The sequence below is a fragment of the Lucilia cuprina genome, chromosome 4, assembly GCF_022045245.1.
Source record: "Lucilia cuprina isolate Lc7/37 chromosome 4, ASM2204524v1, whole genome shotgun sequence".
Classification (NCBI taxonomy): Eukaryota; Metazoa; Arthropoda; class Insecta; order Diptera; family Calliphoridae; genus Lucilia; species Lucilia cuprina.
In genome coordinates, this window is record NC_060952.1 from 44,881,141 (window position 1) to 44,899,654 (window position 18,514).

Below are 18,514 nucleotides of genomic sequence, written 5' to 3' on the forward strand. Positions count from 1 at the left end.
AATTTCATTGATTTGTATGTTTCCATAAAGTCTGTTCGTTTGTTTGTTGGTTCATTCAGCTCAGTTCTGCAATTTTCTTCTCTTCGTTTTTGTTCATATCCAAACTTGATTATTGGTTTTCAATAACAAGCCTTTAAACAACATTCATCCATTAGTTTGCTTGTACGTTTGTCCGTCCGTCAGACCGTAATACGTATTTAGGTAGCTCAACTCGCAATGTAGTCAAACGTGTGTGTGTGTTTAGTTGGACGCACAGTATCACCCTACAATATTTGGTTAAGAGAGTGTGCGAATGTGTGTGTAGTATTTGAGAAGCCATGACTGCGTGTCGTCTTCCTGTCACTACCATTAATTTTTGATTGCATGCACCACCAAACACTACACAATGGTTTGCCACCATGTTTCATGTAGTTTCATATCCGTGGTATTGTTGTTCAGTTGTTAGAGCGAGATGACTGCAATGTTAAAGTGAGATAGTTTCTGTTTAAAACACTCCCCAATGAGAATAACAAGTATAGCTTTAATCTATTACAATTTTACAGTGGTGTACTGACTTATGATGATAGAAGAATTTGAAATATAAAATGTTCAGTATAGAACGTACATATTTATGTGCCCATACTTTACGATCCAAATTTCTATTTGTCATTCATGAGTTTTTTTACTTTAAATAAGTAAAGTATGCCATAAAAGGAATGCTCTCCTATAAACATCAGGGTGATATTACTCATCAAATTTAATGAAGGGGACCTTATATGTGAAGTAGGGTGAATTATTAACCGTTTTTATACAATTTGTCATAAATTCCTAGTTGCCTTCAGTAGGTTAGTGGTTAGAGTTCTAGTCTGGTAGTCCGGAGGTGTTGGTTTCGATTCCCACCTGAGGCAATGGTTAAAGAGCGCACAACAGGCCGGATAAAGGCCCAGGTGTATTTTTTCGGATTTGATGTATGCATATATGTACATCCTCCTTCCACACTGATGTGTGTCGAATTTCATTGCAATACACATTTTTTAAGCCAGTAATGTAATTCATTTTTTTAAGGGGACCTTATATGGAGAGTAGGGTCAATTATGGACCGATCCACATAAAATTTGGTAGAGAAGCTCGTTGGGAACTAACTTATGTCATTTCATTGCTACACTCCTATTTTTAATCGAGTAATGAGCGTTAAGGTAATTTTTTGAAGGGGACCTCATATGGGGTATGATCCAATCCATATAAAATTTGGTATAGAGACTTTGTCAATAATGAAACTTATTTGTGTTGAATTTCATTCTTATTCTTAGCGTTACAGCGATTTTCCGAAGGGGACCTTGTTTGGGAGTAGGGTCAATTATGTACCGTTCCTCATAAAATTTGGTAGGGTTATTTTGGCTAATATGAAACTTATTTGTAGCGAATTCTATCGCTATACTCGTACTTATAAAACAGATATTTTCCTTAAAGCTATTTTTCAGGGCTCCACTTGTATGGGTGCTATTCGAAAACGTAAACAAACCTTATCTATAGAAAATATTTCTGAAAAATTTCAACCCTCTAGCTCCATACGTTCGGAGTCTATCGTGCTTTCAACTGACAGACTGACATGGCAAAATCGTCTTAGAATTTAATAAGGACCCAGAATATATATACTTTTATGGGTATAAAAACTAGTATTGATTCTATGACAACACCGATTTAAATGCCAGTTTAGAAGCTATAATATATTGAATTAATTTGTACTGTTTTTTATACATTTATACTATAGTTAGATTTCGTGGAAACCTTAGTTCACTAAATATTTAATGCACTACGCCCCGCTCTGTATTAAATATTTAATATTTTATTATAATTCTAATTATTTTGAGCTTTTTAATATTTTTTAGATAACATTTTTAAATTTTAATGTCATATTTTGAGTTTTTACTGCATATTTAATGCTTAAACACTTTCTTATTTTATGAATATTAACTTTGTCTGTGTTTGTGCTGATGTTTGTAACGCACAATAATATTGGTCGTATACCAATTCGGCTCAGAATCAATTTGTGAGTCGAATTCAATGAAATATGTATTAATATTATCCCAGGGACGAAGCTTATTGTCAATGGTTAACATCGGTCCATTTATTCACATATCCCCCATGGTTAGGTTATGCAGACAGCTTACTGACAAGAGTAAGTCTTTACTTGGGTCCTTTAAGGTCCCTTTGTAACGTCTGTAAAGAGAAGAAGATTAGAGAGAAAATATTTGGAAGGAAAAATAGTGATATGGACTGTAGTGAATATACATATAATAATAAAAATAGAGATAATAATAATAGCGCATAAAGATAAGGCCAAGACTATGTTTCAAGAAACAAAAGATCATAGTGTGTAATTAGTTACACACCCACTTTGAGAATTTCAAGAATGCTAGAATATACCCAGGTTGAACATCTGATAGATCAGATAGATCAGAGAAGTGAGACGAGCCCAGCGCCTGATGCCGGAACGATTGCAGGGCCGGACAGTTTCACAGAAGATGGGTAATTGATTCCTCCACCTCCTCATTTCCCCCATACAACTGATCACGCCGAATAGGGCTTTTAAGTTCATAATTATGTTTTATATACTCGCATGTAGACAAAACGCCGCAAAACCAAGTTCTGTACCAGTCTTGATGACTCTCATGAACTCTATAATTTATGGCCTCATAAAAAGCCCCCCTCAAAATTTTACTTAAATGTCCACAGTTTATTCAATAATAAATATGTGTAGACACAATTCCAGATAGGATGATAAAATAACGTTTAATGGGGTATTGAGTGAGAGAATAGAAGTCGGTTTAGAAGATTAGAAAAAGTAACTACTTACACTTTTCTCCAATATTACTTGCTTACTTAACGGGTAAGTAAAGATTTTGCTGGGATGAGACATGAACTATTCTTTTTGAGCGTTTAAATCGTTAAAACTTTCATTAGTAAATCATTGTTTTTTATTTTTGCTGCATTTAATACGCATAAAATTCCTTATTTATGGTTTCCCTGTAGTTATACATTACTAGCAAATAATACACTAAAATTGGTACTACCTGCAATCAGAAAAGAATAAGTCTGTACTTAAATCTTTTTGGGCGGTATCAATAACAAGCAACTGATTTAATTCAATCAAGCCCAAAATCTTAGATTTAAGTACAGTTTACAAAATATTTCTTAAAGTAGTACTTTATTATTTGAACATAGTTTTAAGCTTAAATTAGATTTTCAAACTCGTCTCAATAATTTCTGTAATCGATTTGCCTTTGTGTTTTCTTATTTGAATAAAATTGTACATACATTTTTAAACACAAATTTGTTTATATGAATTCATTATTTGAACAAGACTGTTTTTTATTCACACTCATCATATAATATTGTAATAGAACACACATGAGTGAAACAGTTATAGAGCCTATCTCTTTAAAATTATAAACCTCGCATGGCGCATGAATATTTTGAAACGTCATCGTAGTTGACATGGTAACGCCTCTTTTCAATACCCACATGAACGTTGATACAAAACATACAAAAAACAGCAGCTACACATATTCAAATTAGATTCAATTTTTAACACAAATATTATACTAAACGAAAAAAATTAAAAAATAAAACTTCTATTACTTATTTGCTTTATGCACTAAGTTTTGTTTTTCTTTCGCTGCAAATTAAACATATAAGAAAAATTTTAATATTTTTGCAGGTGAAGAAAATCGATTGTTTATAGATTTTTAGAAATGTACCTACACAAGGTTTTTTTGGTAGACAAATATGGATATTCAATTATATCTTTTTAATTGTTTACTATTCTAAAGCAAATGAGTATTATTCGAAAAACATTGTCATTTTAAACACTGGGCCCAAATAATATGAGGACATTTTTAAATGTTTTGTACCTTTTAGAAAATGTGGTTTTTGCAGCACAAATTCATATTATTAAACAAGAGTGCTATTAAATTAGCTGAAGCTAAATTTTCTACCATTGACCATATTAGAAAATATGTGCAAAAGTTCTATAAATTGGTTCTTTTGTTCAATATTGTGTTACCATACATCGATATTTGTATACAAAATTTAGGAGATTTTTGTTAGATCGCCTTGAAATCTATTTGTTTTACAACTAACAAACTTTTATATTGTTTATTATTATTGTGTTACCATACATCGATATTTGTATACAAAATTTAGGAGATTTTTGTTAGATCGCCTTGAAATCTATTTGTTTTACAACTAACAAACTTTTATATTGTTTATGTATGTAATAATATTTATTTAAATATTATTAGTTTTTGTAAAAATTCACGTTTTTATATATATTGAAGCTTTTGTGGTAAAATAAAAAAACATCAACACAAATATTGTCGGACGAGTTCATTCAGGTTGTTTGACTTTTGCTGCAGACATTCTGCTGACTTGCAACTTTATTTTTTCAAGTTTTTTTATGTTTGTTGTGGTTAAAATTGATGTATTACACACATATAATAAACTATTGTTTTTATAAATAGTTGCTACAAACATTGTTAATGTTGTCATCATCATTATTTTGTTGTATTTTAATGATTCCTCAGTTATATGAATGAAATATATACATACATAGATGGAATATTATCAGTCTACTTGAATAATGTATGACGTGTGTGTAAATGTGTAAGTTTGTTATATATAATGACATGCAACATTTTCTTGAAAATTGAATGAACCTTGTTTGTAAAAATCAATGAAATAATATATTACACCAATAAACTTAAAGTAAATAGATTATTTATGTATTTGATGTAGACACTGGATTCAATTAATTTAATTAGGTATTTTTTTTTTTGTTTAAAGTGTATTGCAAGTGTAAAATATAACACAAGTATGGTTTTTATTTCATTTGTATGGCTTTTAACTCACCCATAATTAATTGTCTTTTAATTTGGCTTTTGTTTAGTTGTTTTGATACATTTATGCGATTGCAGTCATTTTATTTTCTAATAATATTATAATAAGTAGTTCTTAACGCAGTTCACGCAGTTGCTACTGTCTACATAAGTGTTGAAAAATAATTAAGGTTGTCGTTTTAAACGGTAAAATTTCAATTAGCGGAAGTTTACATTTCATTAAAATTCCTATGTAGAAATAAAAACTTCAATATTGCCTTCGATTGCTTAAATTAACCAATTGTAACTAACATCATATGGATTTCGGTAGGTCACCTTATCCTATCCTTCTGTCCTTTATTACCACAAACTTTATGTTAAAACGTGGTAACCGTGAGTGCTTCGCTACCCTTTCGAAGTTAAGTTAAACCGAAATTTGGATTACAAATACATACACATAAAAATGATATCATAAATTATTTGTAAGGAATTACATTTTCGGCACTATAAAACCTTCTATGCTTCCTTTTTGAGAGAATTTTATGAGAATCGGTCCATAATGACCCTTCATATAAGGTTCCTGCAAAAATTACTACAACGTCCGTTACTGGTCCACAATTGGCAAAAAATAATGAAATTGGAAATAAGTAAGTTTCTTACAGCAAAAATTTCTCTACCGAATTTTATGATAAACGGTCCATAATTGACGATTTTCTGAAGTCCCCCTTCAGAAAATGACTTTTACGTGCATTACTGATTCAAAATAATGAAGCTTTTCATATAAGGCTCATGGTTTGATGATGGGTATATAAGAATCGACTTGTTACTTACTCGATTTAAATGCAGACGTACACATACTAACATAAAAATACTAACAATGATTAAGTAAACCAAAAATTTTATTTACACAGGGCAACGATGAATAAGACTTTGTATATAATTTTTACTAATCCCAGAGTTTTTTAGTGTGCTGATCCGAATATAAAAGTCGTATTTAGTTATAAAATGCATTATGGAAAAATTTTGCGCGATACGACCACATTAAGTTGTGGCACCACTACCCAAACGGAGAAAACGGTTCTGGCCAAAAAGTTAGCACTAAATGTATATTTTTGGATTTTATTTATATATTCAATTATCGCTCCAAAAAGTCATAAAACTTAAAATTAAGTCAAATTTTTAAAAGTTATTACAGATTCCTCTAATCATTTTGTGTCCCAAATACTTATATCAGAAATATTTAAAAATATAAACAATTTTAAAAATAATCTAATAAAACCACGTTATTTCGTTAAATATACTCAAATTGACTTATATATGAGTTTTTATCCACATTAGATAACGTAAAACTTATTTGGGGTATACTCATAAATAGGAAACCCTTCAGACGGCAGTTTCAAAATTTTAGGAATTTCGTTAAGCAAATTTTAAGTTTTGTGAAAATATCCATGTGACTTACGATAAGTCCATGTGACTTATGATAAGTCCATGTGACTTATGATAAGTCCATGTGACTTATGATTAATAAGTAAAGAAATTAGTTTGATATCTCTCAAATTTTAGCGGTACCTAAAATTTGAAATTTGAGGATTTCAAAAAAAATTATTTTTTGTTAAAATATTTTAAAAGATGGATTTTTTTACGTAAAACTTTTAAAGAATATATAATTCGAGATAATATGAAAAATACATTTGAAGTTTTAGTAAAATTGTATAAAGTTCAAACTCATCAAATGGGTTTCAAAAGTGTTCACAAACTTTTAGTTTGTTGACCTGTGTTATTAAAATAAACAGTAAGTACACTTTGTTAATGACATTCAAAACAAACAAGTAAGGCTGGGCCGAATCTTAATTACCATTCACCATAATGTTAAAAAAATAATCAATACCAAAAAGTCCCCTTTTTATATGTTCTTACTTATTTCGGGCTCTAATTTAATAGAACACAAAAGTACTTTATGAAACGAACGAAAAATTACCCTTTTATACGCCAAGCAACATGCTTAATTTCGTGTTTCTATGTTCAATATTATTGATAACTCAAAGATCCCTTTTAATAGATTCTCCTTACTCCGGGTTCTACATGCTTAATTTCATGTTTCCAACCAATAACAACAAACAGTCTCATCTATAACGTCTTGCTCTGCTATATTTTTATAAACAAGCAAGTTAAAGATAAAAAAATACGTATAATTATGTGTCTTGTTGATTGTTTATTACACAGTGTAGATCCGAGTAAAAATTTCCGAAACACCTCCAAAATCTTGAGAAACGGGGTTTCGTACCTTATAAAATAAAACATGCCAAACATCTCGAAAACCGGTGTCTCTCTGAGTCCTTATTGTATTTTAATACGTTCTATCCATGTTCGCCCCTTCAGAAAAACGTACCAATTTTTAAGAACCAATTTTTTAAGAACCAAAGTGTTTTTTGTAAAATATTACGATCAGTCGATAATTTATATTACCTCATATAAAGATCCCATCAGAAAATAACTTCACTTAAAAATACCAGCATAACCACTCATAAACAGGTTTTATGGGATCAGTGTTGTCATGTTAGCCTTTTTAAGGCTAAATTGATCCCTTAGTATTAAAATGTATGGTTTAGCTTCTGGCTTTTTCTAGCCTTTTTTCCGCATTCTTATTTAGCCTTATATGAGCTAACATTTAGAAATTTGTATACCCTACACCACTCTAGTTGGGTGGGTATTATACGTTTGTGCTGATGTTTGTAACACACAAAAATATTGGTCCTACACCCACCTTTAAGTATACCGATCGACTCAGAATCACATGTCCGTCCGTCTGTCCGGCTGGCTGTCTGTCCATGTAAACCTTGTGCGCATTTTGACCAAGCATGTTTTTTGACACAAGGACGGAACCTATTGAAAATATCGGTCCATTATATCACCTATCCCCCATACAAAAGTACCTGCCGATTTAAGCTTTTTATGCCATAATTACGTCAAATATATTATTATTTATATTATTATTATTACTAAAAATTGGAACAAATAAGTTTTATATAAGTATAAATTACACTGCAGATTTTCGTAATGATCGCCTCTTATTTGACCCTAGCCTCCATACAAACCCCCCTTCAAAAAATGTCTTAAACTTCTAAAATTCACTTGTAACCATTAGTATCGCAATGAAACTCAACATAATTAACTATTGTTAAAAAATATATCCTTTTCCCAAATTTAATGATGATCGGCCCATGTTTGACCTATGCACCTATATAAAACCTCATTTAGAAATTTTGGTTTTTATCAATAAATTGCTTAAATACTTCGGAATTAAGGTAAAATTCAACATAAAATTTCTTTGTGAAAAATAAAAAAAAATTAAATATACTCATGGTGTAGGGTGTTACATGGTCGGCCATGCCCGACTATACTTTCTTACTTGTTATTATGTATATAAGTTTTGGTAACAAAATAATTATTTATTAGAAGAAACTTTTGATTATAATTAGAATGTAGGTATGTCATGAAATTTATCTGTTTACAACTTTTCACTGATTTCCGTCAGGCTTTCCTGTTCTCAGATAAGCTACAATATACTAGGCATAATAATTTTAGATTCTTTTGAGGCAAAATAAGACCCATCCAAAAAATCACAGCCATAAATGCTGTCCGACTATTACGAAATATAGCAGGCTCATTAATGCTTAGTTGTGCTTTGTTCAAGCAAAAATATAATTATCAATTCAAAAGCCCTATTAGTGTTGAGTTATATGTATGTGTTCGACGTAAAATCAGAGAAATATTTTTACCTTTTCCATAGTCCTGGTCCTATTGAAATTTATCATACGTGCCAAATTTCTTTAAATTATCATTTACATTGCGACCTGTACTTATCTTATAATTGTCATTCAGCTTAAAAGCCGAACATATAGTCTTAATCAGCTAAGAATATTTTATGACAAATATTTTATGGTATAAATATATAGAAACATAATATGTAATTCTGCAAGATTTTTTTCTTCTTAGATCTAGGAATGTACGATTATTATTCTTCGCTAGAGTTAATTCTTATTTTAAAGGTATAAAACTTTATAAAGTGTAAAACTTTATAAAACCTTTTTATAGCCTTATTTTTAATCTCCATACACATTAAAGCTTTAAAAATTTAAATGTTTTTTTTTTTTTGTAGGATTTTTTTATGGAAAATGTGCGTAATAAGCCTAATACCTTTATAAATACGGGGATAATCCTTTTAGCCATTTAAGGCCTTTTTAATGTCGGATTTAGAATGTTATTTCTGAAATTCCTGGCAACACTGTATGGGATTATCTGTTTCACTCTTTGTAAGCATTTAAATTTGATCAATAAAATAAAAAAATAATAATATTCGATTATTCGACAGAAATTGTTCGAATTATTCTTTATTCTTAATTAGAATCTTTTTATTCGTTTGAAGAAAAACATTTTTTTCTCTATTAATCGAATAATTTTTATTCGAATGACAACCCTAGTAAACATGTTTTTGATTTTAATTTTTTACCGTTTTCCATGTTTAGAGATAATTTTTTATGTTTTTGATAATTTTTTACCGTTTTCCATGTTTAGAGATAGTTTTACAAACTAAAATCGTACTATTTATAAATTGATTAGAAAACTATGTCTCTTCGTAAGTAAAACTTTCTTTTAAAAAATCCATTAAAATTGATAAAGGTTTTGATGTTTTTCAATAATTTAAAAATTCAATAATTCTCTTTATATCACGATAAAATTTAGCATTAATCCTTTTTATGTAAGCACAAATCCTTCCACTATATATTTTTACGATCCTATCCCCCATATAAATCTTTCAGAAAATGATTTTTGAACAATTTGGTATTATAAAAAAGCTCAATAACATTTGATTCATGAATAGACATGGTTTTCTTATCAATAATAGCACGGTTCTTATATAAAATACTTAAAAAATATCAAAAACGGTACAAAACTTATATCAAAAATATGTTTACTGATAAAATGCACACATATTTGCTCATACCTCCGTAATTCATGACCGATTTCTATCACACATATGTTCGGGAAGAACATATTGAATTATTGATTCGGATCTCGTTAATATCTAAAATTTTCTGATAACTGATTTCAGTCAAATCCATAATATATATTCTTTATACGGTCGCAAAATTATATTATAGAAATTACAAACGGAATGACAAACTTATACATATATACCTTATTTACTAAAATGATTTATAGGAACCAAAATCTCTCATCAAATTTTGTGATAATCAGTATAAAGTTGTTTTCGGAAAATTGTTCATTACTAGATTAAAGATGTCTTTCCTTTATAAGGGTCCTATGAAAAAGGCATTAGCTCTATATTTCATTCTTCTCAGGAATAGACATACATATATTTTAAACATTAATAAATAGTACGGCTCATTTATAAATCATCTCCGAATAAAAATACCAATAGTATATGATAATATATTTGTTGTTAATGTCTGAACTCTATGAAAAAATTTTTTATTTTAATTAAAAGGAATTTAGTATTTCTAACTAAAAATGAATTTACTATATTGTAACTTACTACTGAAGTCTCTTAATTACTATAAAAGGAACTGTTTATTTTGTAAAAAAAACTTAATTACTTTTTAAATGATTTTTATCCACTTGATGACTTTTTCATTGAAAACATGGGTGTTTGTTGTGCCTTTCAAAGTGGGCAACATATGTATGTTAAATAAAAAGCAAATCGTTTAATTATTAAAATAAAATATGTAGGACAATTAACAAAAACAGATATTTTAATTATTTCACTTAACTATTTATATATATTTGAGAATGTTTCGTTAAGATGTGTGTATATACTTCTCACTCAATAATGAGTACTCACATTGATCAACTCAATTGCGGTACTGTTGTGATTTCCTAGTATTCGTAAAAATCCATTTAAGAACTACTGACTACTTCTAGATTTAAACCAGTCTGTTTGATTCATAAAGCTTATGCTATTTTAAAGGCATATTCCAGCTTGCTCATTCAAGCAAGATAATCATCAAAACCGAAACAATGTTCTCTGCTTTGATTAAATGATCCCCCTCAGTGGCGTCGACCTCACTGCTCCTGTGATGAAAATTGCATTGTTTCGCAAGGTGCGTTCGATGTCTGGTATTGAGATGTTTACCCGTTATTACTAACCGACAGTCTTAATTGTGATTTTATCTAGTTCAGTTAGTAAGGATTTCTTATCCACATTCCAGAGTAAAGGAGATAGAACTCCCCTTGAGGTGTGTCAAGACTAACAAGTCTTTAGACATTGACTCCAATTATCAAATGCGGCTACGATAGCATTGCCCTTGGTAAAGTCATGTTATGATTTAGAGATTAATTTCGCGGAAATGGTTAAACTAAATGTACATAAATTACATCTGAAGAAGCTGAGGATGTATGTATGTATGTATCATACATACATATGTATGTATGTATGAATGTATGAATGTATGAATGAATGTATGTATGTATGTATGTATGTATGTATGTATGTATGTATGTATGTATGTATGTATGTATGTATGTATGTATGTATGTATGTATGTATGTATGTATGTATGTATGTATGTATGTACGTATGTACGTATGTATGTATGTATGTATATATGTATGTATGTATGTATGTATGTATGTATGTATGTATGTATGTATGTATGTATGTATGTATGTATGTATAAATAGTATACATGCTAAAATTTGATGGTGATCCTTTCATCGAAAATATTATAAAAATATAATTCTAACTTTAGAATTCTTTTTTTTTTGGATAAAAATGTCATTTAATGATTTACAAAAGTTCTCAATTCTTATTGACTTGCATTGATGAATGAATAAAATGTACTAAAATTGAGTCCAAAATGTTTTGGGTTTCCCCTCTCCTATTTTCATTCTAACAAATCGGAAAAAAACGTAATATATTTGTATTTTATTTTAATAAAAACATTGAAAAGTAGAAATATCTGATAAAAAATAACAAAAATAACATTGGTCAGTCATTCAAATGATTGACATGACAGTTAATGTTACTTTTCGTGAAATGTGGCTAAAAGAATGTTGAAAACAGAAAAAAATTAATACGACAAAACAGCAGAACGGAAAAAATACAACATGTCTGCCTTGTACATCGTATGGGGTGGCCTCAGTCCAAATGGAATCAGAAAAATATAAATAAAACAAAGAAGAACAAGAAACAAGAACAACAACTTTAATACAAAATCCCAATACAAACTCTTGCAATCAGTTGCGACTGTCAAGCGGCAAAGGAAGTTCACTTGCTGCACAACTTTGATTAATGATTTACTTACTTTGTGGCACATTATGTTGCTGCTGCCTGTGATGTTTTATTTTGTTGTTGCTGTTATTATTATTTGTTGTACGTATTTTTAATACTGTTTGTTGACTGACTCTTTGTTGTTTTAAGAAACCCATCAGAAAGAAAAAGTTTCTACTCCCATTGTATAGAAAATATCAAACATAATCGTAATTCCCTGTAATAAAACGAAATAAACCTTTAAAGACAGTTAAAGCTAAAGTATTGATTGGTTTAATAAAGTTTGATTTTAAATAATATTCTAACAAAACTGGTATAAAGTATGTATATATGCATATTAGATCGTCTCTACTGAGTTACCCTTAAATATATGTTGTTACCCAAAATATTTTGGATTGAGTGTTGACCATTTGTGAGTTGGAATATCGACACGATTCTACATGTTAAATTAAAAATTGTACATATTAGGTTTTAAAAAGTTTTTGTTTTATGATGGTTCCCAATATATGGTATTTATATAGTGTAATGAAAACCTTTACAATTTTAATTTATAATCAGGGGAACCAAAAGCTCTAAAATACTTTTTAAAAGCATTAAAAATGCAATAAAAACCTGAAATATTCTCTTAAAAATTAAAAAAAATGTTTTAAAATAAGTCTTAATCATTTTTTAACATTGAAAATATTAAATTTACTGAAAATGTAATAAAATAATTAATAAATAATTAATACAGCTACTATATCTTCAAGCAGAAGGTGACTCAAGGACTAGAAAGTATTTATATATGACATTATTAACAAGGCGTCAATAAAGTACTTCTATGTAATGAGTCATTGAAAAGTATGTTAATAGGCATGTCAGTATTATTTTGCTGACTTAATTTGCTTATAAGCACTAGTAAAACGATGGAATTTTATGAAAATAACTTTTATGTAAACACATTTCCTTCAACCAAATTTTATGAGAACTCAGAAAATTAGTTTTTCAATATAATTTTATTTGCGGTTAAAAAAATAAATAAATAAATTTTATGCGCAACTAAATATAATTCATTCATATTACTACATTCATATATAATAAGGTTTCTTAACAAAATACATATTGTATAAAAACAAAATTGCTCTAGGTGGCTTAAATAACTATTCATATTTTTTAAAGGTCCCAATTCGTTGAGAAATCTAAAATAGGTTAAGATTCAAATAAGTAACTAAATTTTAACTTGTTTGGAAAATTTCAAATATATTTTAAAGAACTTTGAACCATTTTTTCATTTTGACATGAAAGTTTTCTATTGGGTATTGTAAAATTGATTTTTTATGCAAATATGTACAACTATTTGTTGACATGATTTGATTTAGTAGTACATCATGTCTATCGTTCATTTCACTAAATGCCAAAACATGTTTAATGATGTATTGAATTTTAATACGAACATAATCAATTTGACAATTTTGAAAATAATTAACTTTAACACTCTTACCATATAAAATTTATTTAAATTAGAATAATTAATGATTTGTATTAGTAAATATAATTTTTATTAAACACGCTAAAGTGATAATAAGTTGAAATGTTTGTATTTTAAAGTTAAATTTTAAAGTGACATTAATTGCATTATTTATTAATCAATTAGCAGCAAATCATATGTATAAGTATGTACATATATATGTACTATTTTTATTTCAATTTGGCATGTTATCTAAAAATTAGATTGTTAAATGGGTTTTATTAAAAGTAACTTGCGTATGTTTAAAAACTGAACAATTTTAGCTTTTAAAGTACAGAAAAATTAATTACTGTTCCAATTAAACATCTTTGTTGGCCATTTCATATTAATAAAATTTATTATTGTTGGAGTTGGCAATACACATCACTTTTGGAATATGGCAATTATGAGCAGACTGTTATTTATGATTAATACATCATTGGACGCGTCCTTAAAACTCCTTTCAAAATAAAAATTTAAAAAAAAATAATTCTTCTTTATTTTAACTTGGTCCAGCTCACAAACTGTTATCGCTAGACTTAAAATATTTTGGGAAACATCATTAAACAAAGTAAATTTTCAGAGGGGTATCAAAACCACGTTTTTGCTTTCCATCAGGGTACATTGTATCTTAGGGTTATTATTAAAGCTGTATGGTAAATAGGGTTGTCAGATTCCGATTCGCAAAAGGTGGACAAAAAAAAAGCTGAACATAAAATAATACTGAGAAAATGTAAATTTTGGTTTTGTGTAAATAATTTCACAGTGATACACCAAAGAAAAATGCAACGGTTTTCATATAACAATTATGTTTTGTTATAGTCCATAGAGTACAAATATATTTTTAGTTTTCCTTGATCACTTCATAACTTAGCTTTTAACAGCAAAAGATGTGAAAAAGTGCCATTTTTTTAAGTTTTATTAAAATATCCACTATTAACAACATATGTATATACATATGTTTTACTATTTAAAAATATTGTAATTAATTAATTATCTAAACTTACATTTTTTCGGTTCAGTATGTCACATACATAATTTCATATGTATGAAGAAATTAAAATTAAATACTAAAAATAAAACAATAAAAAATAACAATCAGTCCAGTTGTACAACAAATGTTCAATCTGTGTTGGCTAACACGATTTGACAAAGATAGCATAAAAATTATTTCCAAGTTATTGCAGTGTACTAAAAAATTATATTTAGCTGGAAAAATTAAATTTTAGCTTGAAACTGCACAAGCATCAAAAGAGCTGGAAGTCAGGACAAGCTGACATCCCTAATGGTAAACAATAGTGTTCTAATAACGATACACTTCTTTTCTTCTCCTTGCTCCTTTTAACCATTTTAATGAGAGACAAAATGCAACTCCTTTCTTTGTTTTTAAAACAATAAAAGCCGTAATACACGGTTGTCAGATCTTACAACGTTGTCAGTAAAATGTCTAGAAAATGTCTTAAAATCATCTGACAATTCTAACAATATTGGAAGACAAAATTTGTAAGTTTATACTGTTATTAGACATTACTGCCAACGTTGTAAGATCTGACAACCGTATATATTTACATAGCATAACACTTGTTTACACAAAAATTTTCGATAATGAATTAATAAATTTAAAATTATTTTTAGAGTAAAAATTACAAATCATGAAAGTATTTGCTACGAGAACTTTCTAGTGACCGGTAAAACGTACATTTTTAATCTATACAGAATAAGTATACATAATTTTATACATTTAAAAGTATCTATAACAAGAAATGTTTGATTAATTTAGTTTACAATATTTGTGGACTAAACTGAAATTGTTAGGCTGCACCGATCTTATTCAGTTTTGTAATCTTAAAAAGTTTTCTTAAATATAATAGTCATTTTCCTTAGTCAATTTCCTTATGAAACTTTCAAATCTATTCCACTTTCATTTTGATGAAACTCGACATGTAATTAACAAAATATTAAAGACTTGATGAAAAGAAATCTTTAACACGTCAGTTTTCTGCATTTACACCTCTTAATGTGAGCTCCAACTGATTGGTAAAAGAAAACATACATTTTGTGATGATTTTTTGTTTATAATTTTTGTAAATTATGGGTTATTATCTGCACTGAAGACAGGTCTAAAACCATTTTTCAGAATTTTTGCAAAGTTTTGCAAATTAAGTTAATTAAAATCATACTTAAAAGGATTTAAAAACTCGAATATATAATATTTTTAAAATTGTTAAACTAAAATTGGTAAGAGTTTATGTGTATGTAATTATATTTTAGAGTATATATACAAATGTTTATGTATAAATGTATATACATATTTCACTATAGTATCTGTATGTAAAGGCAAAAAACTTGAAAAACATTTTTCGTTATGTTTTGTTTTGTTATTTTTTGTCCAGAAACATCATCGATCATTGTTTTAGAATTTATGCATAATTATATATTTTAAGACTACTTTAACGATTATTTATGTTACTTTAAATTGAAAATGAACCAAAATTGGACATAAAATATTAAATAATCTACAGAAATCAATGTTTATCGTTATATTCATTTGCAACGAATTTTACTTACCAGCCACCAAAACATCTATAGTTACTCCTCCAACTACTTTAGGCCAGACTAAAAACTTGTCAATGTTCAATTTACAAAAGTTTCTAAAATTGTATACTACACATTTATTTAATCAAATTCATACTTAAATAACAAGGCGTATAGGTCCTCTGTATGCAATATAATTGTATTTTTTCAATAGATGAAAAAATCATATGTGTATGCCACCATAATGTAGGGTAACGAAAAGACTTCTTCATAATTAACGATAATCTTAAGTATTTAAAGATAATTTACACAAAACTTAACCAAAATACAACATAAAAACTTAACGATGGATTGATAGCTGGTCAAAAAAACACCATAATTCCATAAACAGAAACTAAAAACAAAATAACTCTCTAACAAATTAAAAATGGTTCAACTAAATAATTTCCAAAGAAAAATAGAAAACAAAAACGTTTTTCATTTATCATTTGAATCCAAGTCCAACAAGAGAAAAAAACAACACACAATATTATCTGTCATATTATGTTAAATTTTAGCCTTAAGTGATGTTTTGATGGAAAATGTTTAACAAAATTTTCACTTTGACTCATTAAAATTAAAATGATAATTCCAACGACGAATGGACACCATTAACTATGAAAGACCCACAAAGAAACAAATAACAGAAGACCAAGTTTGTAAATGAAAAAAGAAGAAAAACAAATCTTTAGAACCCTTTAGGCTCTAATTTGTTTGAATATCTTTAGGTATTTAGGGTTACAGTTTTTCTAAAGGAAGCGAACAGGTATTCATTACAAATCATTGACTTTCTTGGATTTAAGGTGTATACAAAATTCAGTGTTAACATTTGTGCGATTTTTAATTATTATATATCATATGGTTCTTATGATGGAGCGTTTAATTTTTAAATTTTGTACGATCCCATCCGTTAAAAAAGAGTAACTTCCACCTGGTTGGTTCAAATTCGTCTTTCGTCACGGATGTACTCTTTGTAAACATAGGTGAAGATAATCATAAGCTTTTTGTTTGTATCTTCGTAAGCTATGAGGTGTCCATTGACTTCATTCTAGGACAAGCGCATATAAAACCTGGTAACCCTAACCGGTAGGTTAAATAGGTTGTTCGGGACTGTCCGAACGAACTGCTGGAATCCTTTGGTATATATTCGTTTCATTGACGAATACACAGTGTAAGTGCTCCGATAGAATTAGTTTTTAGAGCACCAATGAATTAGTAGTTATATGATAACTATTTACAGAATTGCAACTTCTCTTTCGGATGATGATATTCGGACATTATGAAAATATTAAATTAGTTAACAAGTAATTTTAATTTTTATGTTTGGCAGAAAACTAAGGTTTGTAACCTATCATAGGTTATAAAAAGTTACAAACTCCAATTTGCCTAACAATGTTTTGAATTCTACAATTAACGAAAGCTGTTTCGGGAATTTTCTTTAATAAATTTGAACTCATTAACAACCAAATAGGATTCTCGACTGCACGATTTCAGTCGAGAAATAAACTTTAACGCAAACATCTGCCTCAAACATCTGGAAGCGGTTCAACGCTTCCAGATGGGGCAACGATCTGCCCCACACTGTACTTAAGCCTATTCTTAATATCATAAATATCTCTAAATATATGTATAAAAACATTTCATATTTTGAGGATAATAATGTGTTAACAACACTGTTTGTATGCTTGCATGATTTAAATCACAATTTAAGCGAGAAGAGTTAAATATTTCCCCAGGCCAAACACGAAGATAGCTAAAATGAAATGATATAAATTATTTGTTTTCATTTTAGGTTGTTTTTTTTTTCATATTCGGGGAGATTTTGTAAAAGATAATTATTACAAATTAACTAAATTGTAAAACTTAAACTGTTCATTTGGACACTATAATTAAATTTAATAGATTTAAAGTGGTGGTTTCTATTCAATTTGTTTCTTCTACTAGATTTTTGAACACCAATGAATATTTAATTTGTCTTACTGTTTTTAGAGGTAAAAATTTTAATTTAAGCGTATCTGCAAATGATTTTTGTATGTTAAAAAACATTTGAAATCTGCCATATTTTTATTCAATATAAATTTATCGAGCATGTTGTTTTATATACACTGCAGGATTTTGTGTTGCATGAACTAAATTCATGCCACATACCACCAGAATGTAAGCAACTGCATAAAAATGCAATTTACTTTAACGTACATATATAAATATCGCAATGCATATATACATATATGATACATAAATATTGGGATGTTTTATATTCTGTTTGTATATTTTTGTTAATATATACTATATGGAGGTTGTAGCCCT